The sequence below is a fragment of the Mustela putorius genome, unplaced genomic scaffold, assembly GCF_011764305.1.
Source record: "Mustela putorius furo isolate JIRA1106 unplaced genomic scaffold, ASM1176430v1.1 tig00001024_pilon_pilon_pilon, whole genome shotgun sequence".
Classification (NCBI taxonomy): Eukaryota; Metazoa; Chordata; class Mammalia; order Carnivora; family Mustelidae; genus Mustela; species Mustela putorius.
In genome coordinates, this window is record NW_025421535.1 from 1 (window position 1) to 18,382 (window position 18,382).

General features: G+C 33.2%; 1 pseudogene; it reads left to right on the top strand.

Moving 5' to 3' along the window:
• Positions 1-15,790: 15,790 nt before the first annotated feature.
• On the top strand, positions 15,791-15,882 carry LOC123393835 (annotated as a pseudogene).
• Positions 15,883-18,382: the final 2,500 nt, after the last annotated feature.

The window sequence follows — 18,382 nt, forward strand, 5'->3', positions numbered from 1 at the left end:
GATATGCATTCTTGTTTTGTATTATATTGCATTATAAAGTTTTTTTTTAACAGACTGCATTTTAGAGTAGTTTGGGGATCAAAGTAAAACCCTTTCCCCACATACACACAGCCTTCCCATTATCAACATCCTGTACCACGGTGATAATTTTTCACTCACTGACCCTACACTGACACACATCATTATCACCCCAAAGTCCACAGTTTACATTAGAGATTCACTCTGGGGGCACCAGGGTGCGCCATGTGGGTTAAGGCTTCTGCCTTCACTCAGGTCATAATTCACGGTCCTGGGATCGAGCCCCAGACCAGACTCTCCTTTTGCCTGTCAAATAAATAAATAAATAAATAAATAAAATCTTTAAAAAACCTTTTCTCATAGAGTTCACTCTTGGTATAGTATCTTATGCATTTTGACAACTGTGTACGATCATATATCTCAAAATCATCAATACTGATCATACAAAACAATTTTCAACTGGCCCTAAAATCCTTCTTTTGTTTCCTGCTAGCCTTTTTCGTCCTACAAACAGCCGACCTTTAATACCATTTTGGTCATAGTTCTCTGCTGCCTTTTTCTAGGTCCAAAGTAGGTGGGAACCTTGCAACATAAGCTTTTTCACAAATGACTTTCTTTCACCTTATTATGACGGATTTTTAAGTTTTGTTCCATGCCATTTCAATTGCCTTGATAGCCCATTTCCTCTTTAATCGCTGAATCATATCCCTTGTTATTTCCAAAGGACTATAGTTTAGTCTATCCATTCTCCCTCCTGAAGCGACATCTGGGTTACTTCCAACTCGTGGCACTTATGGGTGAAAGCTGTTACAAACACAGGTTTTATATGTAGGATTCTGTGCTACACAAAGTTTGCGCCTTTTCTTTTTTTGGGTGAGTACCGTAGGAGCACGATTTTTGCTGGATCATATGTAAGAATATGTTTAGTTTGTTGTAAGAAACTGCCCAACTGTCTTCCAAAGGGGTAGCACCAATTTTGGTTTTCTCACCAGAATGAATGAGAGTTTCTCTTGTTTCCTCATCGTAAAAGCTTTTTTATGTTGTCAGTATTTTGGATTTTAGCCATTCTAATAGATGCGTAGTGACATATCATTGTTTTATTCATTTCTTTTATTTCCTTTAAAAAGATTTTACTTATTTATTTGACAGAGAGGAAGATCACAAGAAGCCAGAGAGGCAGTCTAGAGAGAGATAGAAGGGGACATCAGGCCTTTATTCCTGCTGACAGCAGAGAGCCCAACGAGGAACTCATGATCCCAGGGCCCTGAGATCATGACCTGATTCCAGATGGGCAGTGGCTTAACCCATTGAGCCCAGGCGCCAGGCGCCCCTCATTGTTCTTTTAATTTACAATTCCTTGTTTAGACATGCTGTGGATCATCACAGCATCTTTTCATATCATTATTGCCATCTCAATATTCTTCTTCAGTGAAGTGTCTGTTCCAGGCTTGCCAATTTTTCAATCAGGTCAGTCATTATTTTCTTTTGTTTGAGTTAATAAATAAATACATAATAATATAAAATAAAAGGAATGAATTTATTATATATATTATATATGTTATACATAGTATATTATATATATTATTATATATTAAATAATACTTTATTAAAAATAAATTTACTAATGTGGCCAAGAATTCAGAATCACAAATACTTCAGAACTAATAATAACTGCCATCACTTGATGTTATTCTATAAGATAAATCCTACGATCAAGTTTCAATTTTAAATTCTTAGAATTTTAAATTCTTATATCCTTATGAAGAAGCATCATTTGGAGGGAGCAGGAGCAGTTTTCTTAGCATCCATCAGCCTTTTTTTAAAAATTTTAATTTTTTTATTGGACACCACAGAGAGAGAGAGAGATCACAAGTAAGCAGAGAGACAGGCAAGCAGGGAGGGAAGCAGTCTTCCTTTTGAGCAGAGCCTGATATTGGGGCTGGATCCCAGGACCCAGAGACCATGACTTGAGATGAAGGCAGAGGCTTAACCCACCACCCATTGTGATGAGAGAGCCCCCTCAGATGGCCCCTCATCCATCAGCCTTAATTGTTTTTGGAGGAAAATGTGTGGATGAATAATGCCTTAGGGAGCTAATCTCTCTAAAAATTTTTCAATTCTTTACCCCTTCAAGGATTTTTTTGCCACAGTTCTGATAGCCTCTAAACATCCAGCAGATTTCTACAGTGACAGGCCTGTTAAAAAAAACCTGTCCTCAAACCAGGAATAGAGCTTGAAACATACCAGTCAAAGAGCAACTTTGAGTCTTTTAAGGAATTTATCATCCTTTCTTTGTTTTTGGTTCATATCTGAAATAGTTCCATATTACACTTGCATAATTTCTCCAGAGCTGACTTTGAAGGAGGCATTCAGTTCCATCTAGTTCAATATTTTGGCAGGAGCTATAATTCTTATAAAAAAAAATATTTTAGAGCGCCTGGGTGGCTCAGTGGGTTAAAATCTCTGCCTTCGGCTCAGGTGATGATTCCAGGTTCCTGGGATTGATTCCAGGCTCACTTCTCAGCACGGAGCCTGCTTCCATTCCTCTCTCTCTGCCTGCCTCTCTGCCTTCCTGTGATCTCTGTCAAGGAAATAAATAAAATAAAAAAAAATATTTTATACCAGTTATACATATTTATTAACTAAGATATTACAATACAAATAATACAAACAGTTTTTCTTTATTAATACCTTCAACCAAGATCAAAAAAATGTCATATTTTCTCCAAAAATTTTATATCATCTGGTAGGTCAGATATATATAAAATTACATTTAAAGTTTTAAAAATATCAGCAAATATTTTCATTTAAATGCAAATTTCAAAGAAAAGCTACTTTTCCAAGCACGACTATTTATCCTATTTTTTTAAATTTTGTCGAAAACTGATAAAATGTTTAGTGAGAGTATAAATGTTAGATCGAAAAAAAAAATGATAAATAGATGTAGGTTCAAATTATTATGTTCCATTAAAAATGAAAAATGATTTAGTCTTTGATGAACATCTGTTTGGTAATGTGTTGTATCAAGATATAGAAAATTAATGACATATAAAATTATAGGGAAATGACACCTTCCGTTCCATTATGAGTAGAGCTTTTAAAATGCTATTTGTCACAACCTGTCATCTTGTCATTATGTAGCATTTCAAAAATATATACTCTTTACTATGAAGTCTTTTAGAAAGCTAAAATATGACTTTCTATGGATTGTGTTTCCATATTCCTTTATTGCCAGTTTGAACAAATCCACATGCTTTGATTCAAAGGTAATAAATTCCTCTTATTTGGAAAATGATGTTTATTTTTGTTCTCTCACCCTTAGCAGGTGGTTTCATTTTAGCACACTTCAGAGTTAAAATTTCATGCTTATTAAAAACATTTTTATGATCTACATAGATGAATGAAACTTTTATTTTATTAAATTATTTGCCAAAAAATCTGTTATTTCTAAAAACGTATTTCCTTTGAAGGGTTATTTTAGAGCATTCAGAGAGGATCTAGGAGTGTGGTATTATGCAATTTATAAGTAGGTTTGAAATGGTTATTTATATGATGGTTTCTGTAAGGATTATGTCTTATTTTGTTTTTTTTTTTGTCTTATTTTGTCTTATTTTGTCCATTATATGCTATAAAATATTTTGAAAGTAAATTTAAGGTACGTTTTACATAGTTTATTTTTGGAAAATATATTGAAATGACTTATGAAATTCAGTATACTCTCAACATTAATTTTTTCTGAAATTTACCAATTGTCTACTGAACCTATTATATGGCAGATATTACTTCAGACTACACTGGTAAATGAAATACTTGGCTTTGTAGAACTTTTATTTTAATGGGTGAGAGAATTAAAAGCTATTAAACCTTAATAAAAATTGCATAGTGTATTCAAAAATGATGAGTACAATGGGGAAAAAAAAATTCGATCAGGGTGAGAAAAATCAAGGTTACTAGGCAGGGGATGGGGATGGAATTAAAAATTTTAATGGGAAGATCAGGGTAGTTACAATGAAGCTGACAATTGAACAAAGGTAGGGAAAGGTGATGAATTTGCCCAGAACTATCAGCAATAAGGTCACTCCAGACAAAGGAATTGGCTATCTTGAAGGCCATAAGGTTGGATCGTGCCTGGCATATCTGAGGAATAGCAAGGAGGCCACTGTGAGGGACTGAAGAGTAGCAGGGAAAGAGGTCACAGAGGTTAAATGAGTGGCTAGATCATGTAAAAAGCTTAGAAGTCATTGTAAAACTCTGGCTTTTATATTTGGAAACTTACTGTGTGATAGAAATTTCTGCTAATAACTGAGAGTTCAAATGTCCATAAAATTTCAAGGATTCTTTTTCTTGTAAGACAGAATAAAGAAAAAGACTTCATATTTTCACATGGTGTAACAAATGCTCGGAGATCCAAGTGTAGGAACTATGGGAACACAGAAGAAGGCACTAAAATCACACCAATATATTTGATGACTGTGACTATATATAAATTTGTATTTTCTAGATTTTTTTATAGTCATGGAATCACACAGTATATACTATTTATTGCCTGGCTTCTTTACTCAGCACCATTACTTTGAGAATCTCCAATTGTAAATAGTTCATTTTGATGTTGAATAGTAATCTTTTTAATGAATAGATCATAATTTGTCTTTGCTCTATTGATGGACATTGATGAACATTTCACTGTTTTCAATTCTTAAAAATAAAGCTGCTATGAAATTCATATACAAGTCCTTGTACGAACATAGGGTTTGTTTCTCTTGGTTAAATGCCTAGTAGTGAAATGGCTATTCGTGGAACTGCAACATATTTTGCATTTAAAAAAATTTTCAAATTATTTTCCAAAGTGGTGGTATCATGATATATGCCAACAAAAGTTTAGATTTTTTGTTGCTTCTCAATCTAGCTCAGACGAAGTACAATTAGCCTTAATAATTTTATCCATTCTAATAGATATGTAAGCATGTCTCATTATGATTTTAATTTGTATTTCTTTAATGTCTAAATGTTGAGAAATTTGTCATGTGCTTATAAGCCATCCATGTCTGTTCAATAATTTTCTTCACATGTAAAATTGGATACTCTGTTTGGTTATTAGTAAGGTATTTTATTTTTATTCATTTTTTAATAATCAGAGTTGATGTCCATTATCAGATATATAATTTGCAAATCCCTTCTCCATCTTTATGGTTTCTCAATGGAGCATTAATAGCTGTATCTTTCAAGAAATATGCTACTTCTTGACTGGTACACGGAGGTATGACTAGAACATTACTAATGTTGACCTTTGCAAAGAAAATCATGGCTTAAGATATATGTAGTCTGCGGTTGTTGGGAGTGTTCTGTAATATCAAGCATATTTAGTTAGTTGATAATTTTCTTGTAGTCTTACATATCTTACCAATTTGATGACCATTTGTCTATATAATCTTAAAATAAAGGTGTTGAAATTTTTTTCCATTTCTCTTCTAAGGTGTTTTGTTCTCCAAGAAATTAAATGCATGATTATCACACAATTATAAAATACTTGTGTCAAGAATTTTTATTCAAAAAGTAATAAGAGAAGCAGATATTAAAACTAGTTCACATGGTTATGTGGGATATAAGCAGAGTTGTGCAGCAGAAGTGCTCTGGACCCATAAATTGGGATATAGAATTTATGTTTTCTAATAAAAAATCACTAACTTGCATTATTGTTAACAAGAATCTTGTGCATTACCATTAGTTTTCTACATTATAACCTCTTGCTCTAGAGTTTGTAAATAACTTTGTCAATAGCAAGCTAATAAATGGGGTGACTCCAATGGATTGAGATAATCTCCAGAGTTTCTGCTACGTAATGCCCAGGACTCCATTGAAAGGACACCTAAGAATTTATTTTGCCCAAAAATTTGATCATTTTTTTCACTGTCCTTACCTATTTTCCAAACCTGGTCCTTTTGCTTCACCTTTCAGTCTGCGGACAACCCTGTATCTGACTGACTTGTTAATTCTGGGAATGTCTTGCAGATTAATTTGCTTTCCAGAGGTGGTTCCTCTAATTGATGTCTAAGAACCCTAATTAGTTAAGAAAACTTTTTTTTAACATTTTTCATTGCTATTTATTATTATTATTATTATTATTGCTAATATCTCTATTATAAATAATTCACAAGGGCATCTTTCTGACAAAAGACAAAGAGCTGGCTACTAGTAGAAAAAGTACATTTGACTCTGTCAGTGAAAGTGGTAAAGGGATTTGAGAAAATAAGGCAAAGCACTGGAATTATGTGTTAAAACTTTAAATATTATAGACATGTTTACTTAATTTCTAATACTGTTGTTGCTTATAATTAAATAAGATGTTTTCCATGAACCATGCATTACAGCAAATATATTGTTTATACAGATTAAATTTTCATCAAAAGGGACGCCTGGGTGGCTCAGTTGGTTAAGCAGCTGCCTTTGGCTCAGGTCATGATCCCAGCGTCCTGGGATCGAGTCCCGCATCGGGCTCCTTGCTCGGCCGGGAGCCTGCTTCTCCCTCTGCCTCTGCCTGCCATTCTGTCTGCCTGTGCTTGCTCTCTCGCCCACTCTCTCTGATAAATATATAAAATCTTAAAATAAATAAATTAATTTTCATCAAAAAATTGTAAGTGTATTTTATTGTAGGACTATGATCAGCATATTGCAGATGAGAAAAGTGAAATTTAGAAAAGTATGTCTCTTCTAATCCCTCATACAATATCTGGCCTAGATAGAAGGATATACTATCACAATTGAAGAAGATAATTGAGATGCCTTAAAATGATAAACTTTACTGTATAGGGTTTTTTAAAAGTTTGCCACAGATTCAGATTCTTTTAAAATATATATCTATTTTGTGCAAATAGAATGCACTGAGAAGTAAAAAGAAAGTGATATATCAGTGCTACCAACTTATGGCTATAATATCATCACCTTATTTATGAACAAAGAAACAGTGTGCAATATTTAAATAAATTTAAATAAATTCCTATGTATTTTATACATTTATAAATTTAAATAAATTCCTATTTATTTATTATTAAAGAAATTCCTCTAACAAAAACTATGTTTTGAAGGTTGCTAGCAGGAAAGTGTTGTACTACATGGAAGTATTCAGAAAATATGATCTAAAATTCTGCTTTCAAGGGCGCCTGGGTGGCTCAGGGGGTTAAAATTCTGCTTTCAAGAAGCTATAACAGTAAGTACTGAGAATTAGCTATTATATGCTATGGATGAATAACTGAAATCTACATTTGAAACTAATGGTACACTATACGTTAACTAATTGAATTTTAAAAAGTTAATAAAAAAATCCCACTATTTTGTAAAACAATATTCCCAACAGGCTCTTTTGCTTTAAAATACTCACTTTTTAACGAGAGTCATTACTTTTGTCTAGCCAATTCTTACATCACTGTTTATCCCTTCCCTGCTTTATCCCTTCCCAGTATCAATAAGGCTCTCTTGGTTTACCTAGAAGCCATGAGAAAGCTTGTAATAGATCTGGCTGGTTTTCACCAGCAATTTGACCACTATGTGCACAGGGCAGTCTATTGATAAAGGCTTTATTGCAATAAATTGCAAATACATGGATGATTTTGAATTCTCTTTCTTGAGGTCTTGTTTCATGAGAATAAATTTAGGGTGGCTTATTGGAATGGATGTTATTAACATATTTTCATAGTTCTAAGTACATGGAATTGTAAAATAGATTAATGAATGTGGCATTACTGACTACTGTCCTCATTTTGAAATCAAATTACAGTGTACTAAGATGAGGAAGCAAAGCAGATTTGGGATTATGAGTGAAATAATTCAAAAAAGTCTTAGGGGTATGATCAGACTATTGGGTAATTCAGTAGAAAAATGTCAACTGATTGAGATTCTGTGTTCCCTGATTTCAGAGAGAAGTTAAGATAAATAAGTAACACGAGGAGACTAGGAAGCCCAAACATAAGTGATAATTTTGTGCCAGGGTGTGTATACATCTGTTTATCTTCTTGTTTTACCACTAAGGTTGCTCCTAGAGGAGAGTTTAAATATGTGTTGGAGCTAATCTCTGTGGATTACACAAGAAAACCACATCCTACAGCTCTCCCTGAAACACCCCTTATGATTTCAATGTAATTTGGTTTTTGCATTTTTAGAAAAATAACAAAATACTTTGCAAAACTCATCTACTTTATTACCACCACAAGTGAGTCAGCTGACTCCACATTTTAACACAGTGGCAGTCACAGAGGAATGGAGGAATGAGTAGAGTTATCAATATATGTGCTTTTAAGAAGTTTGACAGGGTAGCAGCTTTTTCCAGGAACCAAAACATGGGTCAGCAGCTGTGCAGGAAAAGTGATGGAATAAATGACTCGTTTCAGAGGAGTTCTATAACATATTAGTTCTATAATGTATCTTCAGCACCCAATTACCCGCTTTGATCTAAAGATAAGGATTTACAGTTAAGGTCCCATTTATGATTTGACTGGTAGGGTCTGAATCATGTTTACTATTGTTTTGACTATTACTTGAAACCTATAGTAGTACTTGGGATATGTGTTGTGTATTCTGTGAACATGTGCTATTTTTAGATTAGATAATTCCTGTCTCGAACCCCTGTTAATTTGTTTGTTTTTGTTTATTTGATAGTGGTTTCAGTAAATGGATATATCTGAAAAATTGCAAAGCCACTATTAAAATAAGTTATTATTATATATAGCATGGAATTGCACATTCCTCCTTTGAATCCGACAGAGCTTCACCATATCCTTAACAATTTGGGGAAAAACATGCTATTATTTTTCTTTATAAAATTTCTCCTGTCAGGCTGTGATGGTGGTCATCAGCAGTAACTCCTCTGAAGGCTTTGTCAAAAGAGTTGAAAAAACTGGAAAGGTGTGAATGAAGCTGTTTGCTGAATATAAAGAAAAGAGCATTGAAGTACAATTCACACTCTTACTTCTCCTTCTATGCTTTCAGATGTTTGACATTTGAAAATTTTGCTTCTAGAAGAGATGCCCTATATAATTCTTACTTTAAGGAGCAAGTTGCTTTTATAATTTTTTTTATTATTATTCTACCATTCAAGTATTTCCATTTAAATTAAATTCAATACCATTTAAAAAAAATCAAAAGTGCAGCCAGTATTCAATTCTTGGGCTAAATAATTTTAGAAAGCTTTGTGTTATTGAACCTACGGGGTTTTTCTGTAGTTTTAACTCTTTCTTTCTGTGATTTTTCCCATTAGTCACGTAAGTGACTGCAATATAACAGACATTGAGGATAAAGAAGGACTGAATAGAACAATCCTTGGCCTCATGAAGTTGAGAGTCTAGCAAGGGAGTCAAACAATGCAATCATTCAGAGACAATTTATTGAGTGCCTGGCCTAAGATGGGCACAACAAAACCCCAGCCCAGAGGAATCATTTTAATGGGAGAGATAGATAATAGGTAAGCCAACTTTAAAAAGAAAAAAATCGTACTGGTTTTTCGTTAATAGTGATGCATATTTGAACTAAATAAGCACATTTTAGAAAGAGCAGTGATTGAGAAGAGGTTTTGTAACTGAGTAGTCCGAAAGGGTCTCCCTGAAAAAGTCTGTGTTGAACAGATTTCTGAATAATATCAGCTAGGAAGCTGCGTAAAAATCTCAGGGATGGGTGATTTTTCCAGTCAAAAAACTGTATAGGCTCCAAAGTCACAATACAGCTGTAAGTTTCTCTAATAAAGTAGCTTCTGACAAAGAATGAGAAGAAATAACTAACCCAGATTTGAACGAAAAGGGACAGACTTTCTATGGAATTAATATTTAATTAAAGCTCTAAAGGACAAAAATACAATAGAGCAAAATTCTGGTGACGCTGATATACCTAATGAAAGTTCATAAACAAGGTGCGGGTAGCAAAGAGTGTGTGGGAATGTTGGTAAGAACAGTGGGGAAGAGTCATCCCTGAACATGTTCTTAAATGAAGCAATTCTTGTGTTGTTTTAAAGGGTAAATTGGAGTTTGCCTAAGTGATTAGAGAAGGATGCCTCGGCTTATGGAAGTTCAAAGCCATAAAGATGTGATAAACTACTGCAGATATTTTCATGTATATTTGTTGTTGCTTCTAGTAATGGTGATCTAAAAACTCCTACTTAAGACAACTTAAAAATCCAAACAAAATAGCTTTTAAAGTTAAAAATATCAGAATGATTATAAAAATAAGTGAGGGATTACTGGGCCAAAATACGAAACACAATGAGAGTCTAGAGATATATGCCTGAAGCCATTTTAGCTATGAGAGCATTTGAAATCGCTAAAACACACTGAACTGTGTTTTTAATAGACACTTGATACTAGAGAAACAAAATTCAAAATCCAGCAGCAATCAAATTTGAAAACTTTGGTACAACCAAATTTAAGTTGAGATCCCCAAAGCACAAGGAGAAGCAGAAATAAGACTATAGCCTACCTTGCCTTCCGTGTAAACTGAGAAAGTCAATCACTGAATTTGGAATATGATTGTCTTGTAGAGTCTCAGATATAAGAGAAAATCCTGCCAAGGAGGACCATACCATTATTATAGCTCTTAATTATCCCTACTCAATAAGAGTTTCAAATATAATGCCTTGAACATAGCAAAATGTAACAAAGCACACAAAGAAAAACCATTAACAAGATTTGATAGACAAAATGGGATTAAGTATGATGTGAAAATGATCAATAAAGATTGTAAAATGGCTTGATTACTCTGCTCAAAGAAATGAGAGGGGAAGCAAATTGAACAAAAAACTGAAACTAAAAATGATATTGAGAAAGATTTTATAAATGAATTAAATGGATACTCTAGAATTTTTAAGATATGACAGCTAATTTAAGATACCACAGGGGTGCCTTGGTGGCTCACTTAATTAAACCTACAATTCTTTTTCCTTTTTTTTTTTTAACACCTTAATTTTATTTTATTTCTTTCATTTTGGCTCAGGTCATGATGTCAGGGATGTGAAATAGAGCCCAGAGTTGGGCTCTGTGCTGAGCCTGGAGCCTGCTTAAGATTCCTTTCCCTTCTTTTTCTATCCCTCCCTGCGCTCTAAGTTGCTCGCTCTCTCTTGCTTGCAAATAAATAGATAGATAGATAGTAGACGAAGCAAAATAAAAGCAGATTATGAAAACAAATATAAAGATTTTGAAATGAAAACAAGTTCAATATAAAATAGAGAAGACCTACACAGCTAAAAGTTCATTCAGAAAATCTACTATTCAAGAAGTCAGTATGACACAATGTTAAGATATCAAAAGATTTGAGCATGTACTTTACAGAAAGGGTAATCCAAATGGCCACTCATATATAAAAACTGTTTATCTTTATTATGAATCTGGAATTAAATTAAATTAAATTAAAAATAAATTAAAACCTAGAATGACATACTATTACACACTTACCATATTGGGCAACAGTGAAAATGTCTTGCAAGAATGTGAAGGAATGACAGTGCACATAATAAAAACATATGAGGTAAGTTGGACAATATTTAGAAAACTTAAAAATTAAAAAAAAAAATTTGGTCCATTCCTAGAAATACAACATGGAACTAAATGAATATTTTCACCAGGATATGCAAACAGATGATGATTATAGTTATTTCATTCATAACGGCAGATCAGTAGTGGTATATTTGCACAATGTTACATTAAATAAGAGAGAATATTAACAAAGTGGGAGGAGGGGCTAGGTTGTTATCATAAACAGATCTTCTATGGTGCTAATTATGTTCTATTTCTCAAAATCTTTAAGTTGAAAAAGTTTTCAAATTTATATCTAGATAGATAGATAGATAGGTAGGTAGATGATAGATAGACAGATATCCCAGAAGCTGCAATGCTAGGCTAAGACCAGGCTTTAAAGGGCTTTTCTATGCTCTACTAAATACTTTAAACCATTCATTATATCATAGCTCAGTGTTCAAATCTCCATTTGTTTCCTCAGTTTCCTAATATTTATCTTAAGGTGACCTGATCCAGACTTTTGATCACCTTTGTCTAAATATTTCTATTTTAACAAAGTCCTTTGGAACACTCAGAGACTAAAACTTAGAAAAATACTCTGATTGTTATCTCACTCGAGTGGAAAATATATAGTTACCCATTAACTAATGATATCCATGACATTTTTAATTCTTGGGAGCTTTTGGTTAAATGAATTTTTTAAGCTTCCTTTTAATGAAGCTTTAAGCCATCACCACATGAATAAAATTAAAGAACTAAATGAAAACAAGCCAAGTATTTACAGAGTAATAGAATGTGCAGTGGAAAGAGTACAATTCTGAAATCATAAAGCCTAAATTAGTGTGATGCATCTTTACTAGCCATGTAATCATAAACCAGTTATCTAAATGTGTTAGCCTCAGTTTTTTCACCCATGAAATGGTGATGATAATACTTATTATGCAGAGTTGTTGTGTGGATGTAATGAAGCATGGAGCACGAGAGTCTCATATTCCATGCGAAAATGATAGCTATTTTTATACTTATAATAATTCTAATAGTAGTAATTAAATTGTTCAAAATGATAATATTCATTTATATTGAGGCATTGTATTGACTATTCATAGACACATTTACCAAATAAAATTTCATTTTACTTTACCTTCTCTGAGGATATATATTCCCTAATTCAATATGAATCTCATTATGAATAATAATTATCATAATAAATATGCTGATTTTTCTTCTTTTGAGGGAAGTATCCTTTACTGTTGAACATAAAGAAACTTAAGCAAGTCTGTCTTATTCAAAATTTGCATGCTGCTTTCTTATGAAACTAGATTATAGAGTTGTATGAAATAAATTCATGCAGTTAAGACATTTATGTTTGGAAAAGTGGGTGGTCAGTTTAGTATTTCAAAAGAAGATTTTAAATGTAAACCTTAAAACTGAGCTCTTTCAGCCTTATTTATAGAGTATCCTTTATGCTTCCTAAGTACTCCTTCATTGTAAACTAAGTAATAGTTTTTGTCACAGTGTAAATAACTAAAATGGATTTTATATTCTATTATTTCAGAGTTAGTTGCAGTTTCTACTTCCTTACTTCCTTTTTTGAAAAATACATTAAATCTACAAAAAGTTTTTTTCCAGCTTTTATTGAAAAATAATCGACATATTATAATTTGTAAATATAAGAAATGATTTCTTATAACATTGTAAACATTTAACATTGTGTAAATTTTGTACAATTTGATAAATTGGCATACATCTGTATTGCAATATAATCTACATAAAAATGTTAATACATCTACTATCTCATATAGTTGCCACTGTTTTTTATGCATGTATGGTAAGGGGTTTTAAGATCTACTCTCTTTGCAACTTTTATGTATACAGTACAGTAGAGATAAACTTCAGAGGTCTTGTGGGTTTTGTTCCAGTCTGCCTCAATAAAGTGATTATCTCAATAAACTAAGTCAAATTATTATTATTATTTTTGGTTTCCCAGTGCAAATAAAAACTTATGTTTCCCAGTGCATATAAAAAATAAACACTATACTGTACTGTTTCAAAAGCATTATGTCTTTAAGGAAAAACAATGTATATACCTTAATTAACTAGTTCTGAGTTTTCAGTGGGTCATAATTACTGATCACAGATCACCATAACAAATACAATAATAATGAAAAAACTTGAAATATTGCAAGAATTACCAACATGTGACAGAGAGACACAAAATGAACAAATGTTGTTAGAAAAATGGTGGCAGCAGACCTCTTTTATACAAGATTGCTATAAACTTTCAACTTGTAAGAATGTTATATATGCAAAGTTTAATAAAGGGAAGCTCAATAAGAATGGATGTATATATTATTAACTATGATCATTATGCTGTACATTAGATCCCCAGAATTTTTTCATATTATAGTTGCAAGTTTGTACCCTTTGACCACCTTATTCCACCCCAGGTTCACCTCTTGTCAACTCAACTCTAAGTTTCCATTAGTTTGCTTTTTCTTCAGATTCTGTATGTAAGGGATATCATAATACATAAATTAAAATATATATAAAATCTTTGAAATATTTCACTCAGTATAATACCTTCAAGATCCATCCATGCTGTTGTAAAAGGCAGTATTTCTTAATTTTTCATGGTTCAGTAGTATTCCATAGTATATATTTACCATACTTATTTTATCCATTCATCCATTAATGGATACTGAAGTTATTTCCATCTCTTGCTTAGAGTTAATAATTTTATAATGAACATAAGAGTGGAGATATGTCTTCGAATAGTGACTTCGTTTCCTTTAGATATATACCTAGAGGTGGGAAACTGAATCATATGGTAATTTTACTTTTAGTAATATGAATAATCTCCATACTGTTTTCCATACAAATTTATATCTCTATCACAGTGCATAAGTTCCCCATTTTCCCCAATATTTACCAAAATTTGTTAGTTTTAATTTTTTGTTAGTATATATTTTAATAGGTAGTAATATCTTGTTGTGTTTTTCAGAGGTAAACAACAACAACAAAAACAACATAATGACTTTGCCCTGAGTTTTTACATTGAGCACTTTTTAATGCTCCTGTTGGTCATTTATATAACTTTTTTGAAAAAAAAGCCTATTGAGATCCTTTTGCTATTTTTTAAATTATATATATTTTTCTATTTGTATCTGTTGGTTATTAACCTCTTTTCAGATATAAGATTTGTAAGTATTTTCTTCCATTCTGTGGATTCTCTTTTCATTCCCTTTTTTTTTTTTTTTTTGGCAATGCAGAAACTTTAGTTTGATGTAATACCATTTATTTATTTTTGCTTCTTTTGCTTGGATTTTGGGCTTGGTATCCAAAAAACTATTGGCAAGACCAATGTCAAGGAGAATTTTTCCTATGTTTTCCTTTAGGAAATTTAGTTTCATGCATCACATTTAAGTCCTTAATCTATTTCAAGTTAAGATTTATGCGTGATATAAGTTTCCAATTTCAGGCTGGTTTATGTGACTATACAGTTTTAAATATTATTTATTGAACAGACTATCTTTACCCATTATATATGTTGGCCCCTGTCAAATATTAGGTGACTGTATCAAAGGATTTATTTCTGGACTCTCAATTCTGTTCAACTTGTTTATTGGTCTGTTTTTATGCCAGTATACTCTATTGTTTTGAGCATGAGGGCTTTGTAGTATAGTTTCAAATCAAGAAGTGTAATTTCGCTTCTTCATTCTTTCTCAGAACTGCTTTAATTATTTGTTGTCTTTTATGGTCTCATATAAATTTTAGGATTCTTTACTTACTTCTGTAAAGAAAAATTGGATTTTTAAAAAAGATTATTTATTTATTTATTTGACAGAGAATGATGACAAGCAGGCAGAGAGGCAGGCAGAGAGAGAAGAGTTAGCAGCTTCCTGCTGAGCTGAGAGCCTGATGCAGGGCTCGAACCCAGGACCCTGGGATCATGACCTGAGCCGAAGGCAGCGGCTTAACCCACTGAGCCACCCAGGCGCCCCTAACATTGGATTTTTGATAGGAATTGAATTTACAGATGGTTTTCGGTAGTATGGACATTTTAACAATGTTAATTCTTACCATTCATAAATATGAGCTATCTTTCCATTTATGTCTCCTTCAAATTCTTTATCAATGTCATAGTTTATGGGGTACAGATCTTTCATCTTGTTAGTTAAATCTTTTCCGAAGTATTTTATTATTTTTGATGCTATTGTGAATTAGATTGTTCTCTTTATTTTTTCAGATAGTTCATCATTAGAGTGTTAAGATGCTCCTGTCTTGTGCTTACTTTGGCAGCACATATACTAAAATTGGAATGATGCAGAGAAGATTAGCATGATCACTGAGCAAGGATGACATGAAAAACTATTTTAAAAAAACGAAACAAAACAAAATTCCTGTCTTTTATATATTGATCTTGTATTTGGCAGCTTTATTAAATTTGTTTATTCAAAATTTTTTGTGAAGTTTTTAGGATTTTTTTACATGTAAGTTCATGTTATCCAAAAAAAGAAAATTTTACTTCTTCCTTTTTTTTTTTTTTTTTTGGAGTCTTTTATTTCTTTGTGTTCCTTGTTTCTCTGGCTAGGACATCCAGTACTATGTCAAATGAGAGTAGTGAAAGTGGACACACTTGTCTTTTTTCTGATCTTTAAGGGGAAAACTTTCAAACTTTTTTGATTGAATATGAGATTAGCTCTGGGCTTGCAATATGTGTTTTTTCTTTAATGGATTTTTTAAATTATTTTTTAAAATTTTTTATAAACATATAATGTGTTTTTATCCCTAGGGGTACAGGTCTGTGAATCACCAGGTTTACACATGTCACAGCACTCACCATCACTCACCATAGCACCTGCCCTCCCCAATGCCCATACCCCCACCATCCTCTCCCAACACACCTCCCCCCAGCAACCCTCAGTCTGTTTTGTGAGATTCAGTCTTTTATGGTTTGTCTCCCTCCCAATCCCATCTTCTTTTATTTTTCTTTTTGTACGCCCGAAAGCGCCTATGTTGCATCTCCACTTCATCATATCAGGGAGATCATATGATAGTTGTCTTTCTCAGATTGATTTATTTCGCCAAGCATAATACCCTCTAGTTCCATCCATGTCATCACAAATAGCAGGATTTCATTTCTTTTGATGGCTGCACAGTATCCCATTGTACATATATACCATATCTTATTTATTGTTTGATCTGTTGAAGGACATTTAGGTTCTTTCCATAGTTTAACTATTGTGGACATTGCTGCTATATAAACATTTGGGTGCATGTGCCCCTTCAGAATGCCACGTTTGTATCTTTAGGGTATATATCCAGTACTACAATCACTGGGTCATAGGGTAGTTCTATTTTTCAGCTTTTTTGAGGCACCTCCACGCTGTTTTCCAGAGTGGTTGCACCAGCTTGCATTCCCACGTACAGTGTAGGAGGGTTGCCCTTTCTCCACATCCTCGCCAGCATCTGTCATTGACTGACTTGTTCATTTTAGCCATTCTGAAAGGTGTGAGGTGGTATCTCATTCTGGTTTTGATTTGTATTTCCCTGATGCCGAGTGATGTGGAGCATTTTTTCATGTGTCTGTTGGCCATTTGGATGTATTCTTTGCAGAAATGTCTGTTCATGTCCTCTGCCCATTTTTTTCATTCGATTATTTGTTCTTAGGGTGTTGAGTTTGATAAGCTCTCTTTATAGATTTTGGATAGATACTGGCCCTTTATCTGGTATGTCATTTGCAAATATCTTCTCCCAGATAACTTCTGACAGTCATCTTTTGGCTTTGTTAACTGTTTCCTTTGCTGTGCAAAAGCTTTTTGATCTGATGAGATCCCAGTAGTTCATTCTTGCCCTTGCTTCCCTTGCCTTTGGCGATGTTCCTAGGAAGAAGTTGCTGCTGCTGAGGTCAAAGAGGTTGCTACCTGTTCTCTCCTCAAGGATTTTGATGGATTCCTTTCTCACATTATGCTTCTTCATCCATTTCCAGTCTATTTTCATGTGTGGTGTAAGGAAACGGCCCAATTTCATTTTTCTGCATGTGGCTGTTCAATTTTCCCAACACTATTTGTTGAAGAGGCTCTCTTTTTTCCATAGGACATTCCTTCCTGCTTTGTTGAAGATTAGTTGACCATAGAGTTGAGGGTGTATTTCTGGGCTCTCTATTCTGTTCCATTGATCTATGTCTGTTTTGGGGACAGTTCCCTATTATCTTGATGATGACAACTTTGTAATAGAGCTTGAAGTCTGGAATTGTGATGCCAACAACTTTGGCTTTCTTTTTCAATATTCCTCTGGCTATTCGAGGTATTTTCTGGTTCCATATATATTTTAGGATGATTTGTCCCATTTCTTTGAAAAAAAAAATGGATGGGATTTTGATAGGGATTGCATTAAATGTGTAGATTGCTTTAGGTAGCATAGACATTTTCACAATATTTGTTCTTCCAATACAGGAGCATGGAACATTTTTCCATTTCTTTGTGTCTTCTTCAATTTCTGTCATGAGTACTTTAGAGTTTTCTGAGTATAGATTCTTTGTTAGGTTTATTCCTAGGTATCTTAGGGTTTGGGGTGCAATTGTAAATGGGATTCACTCCTTAGTTTCTATTTCTTCAGTCTTGTTGGTATAAAAAAAAATGCAACCAATTTCTGTTCATTGATTTATATCCTGACACTTTACAGAATTTCTATACAAGTTATAGCAGATTTGGAGTGGAGTCCTTTAAGTTTTCCACATACAGTATCATATCATCTGCAAACAGGGATAGTTTGACTTCTCTTCTGCCAATTTGGCAAAATTTGGATGCCTTTAATTTCTTTTTGTTGTCTGATTGCTGAGGCTAGGACTTCTAGTACAATGCTGAATAGCAGTG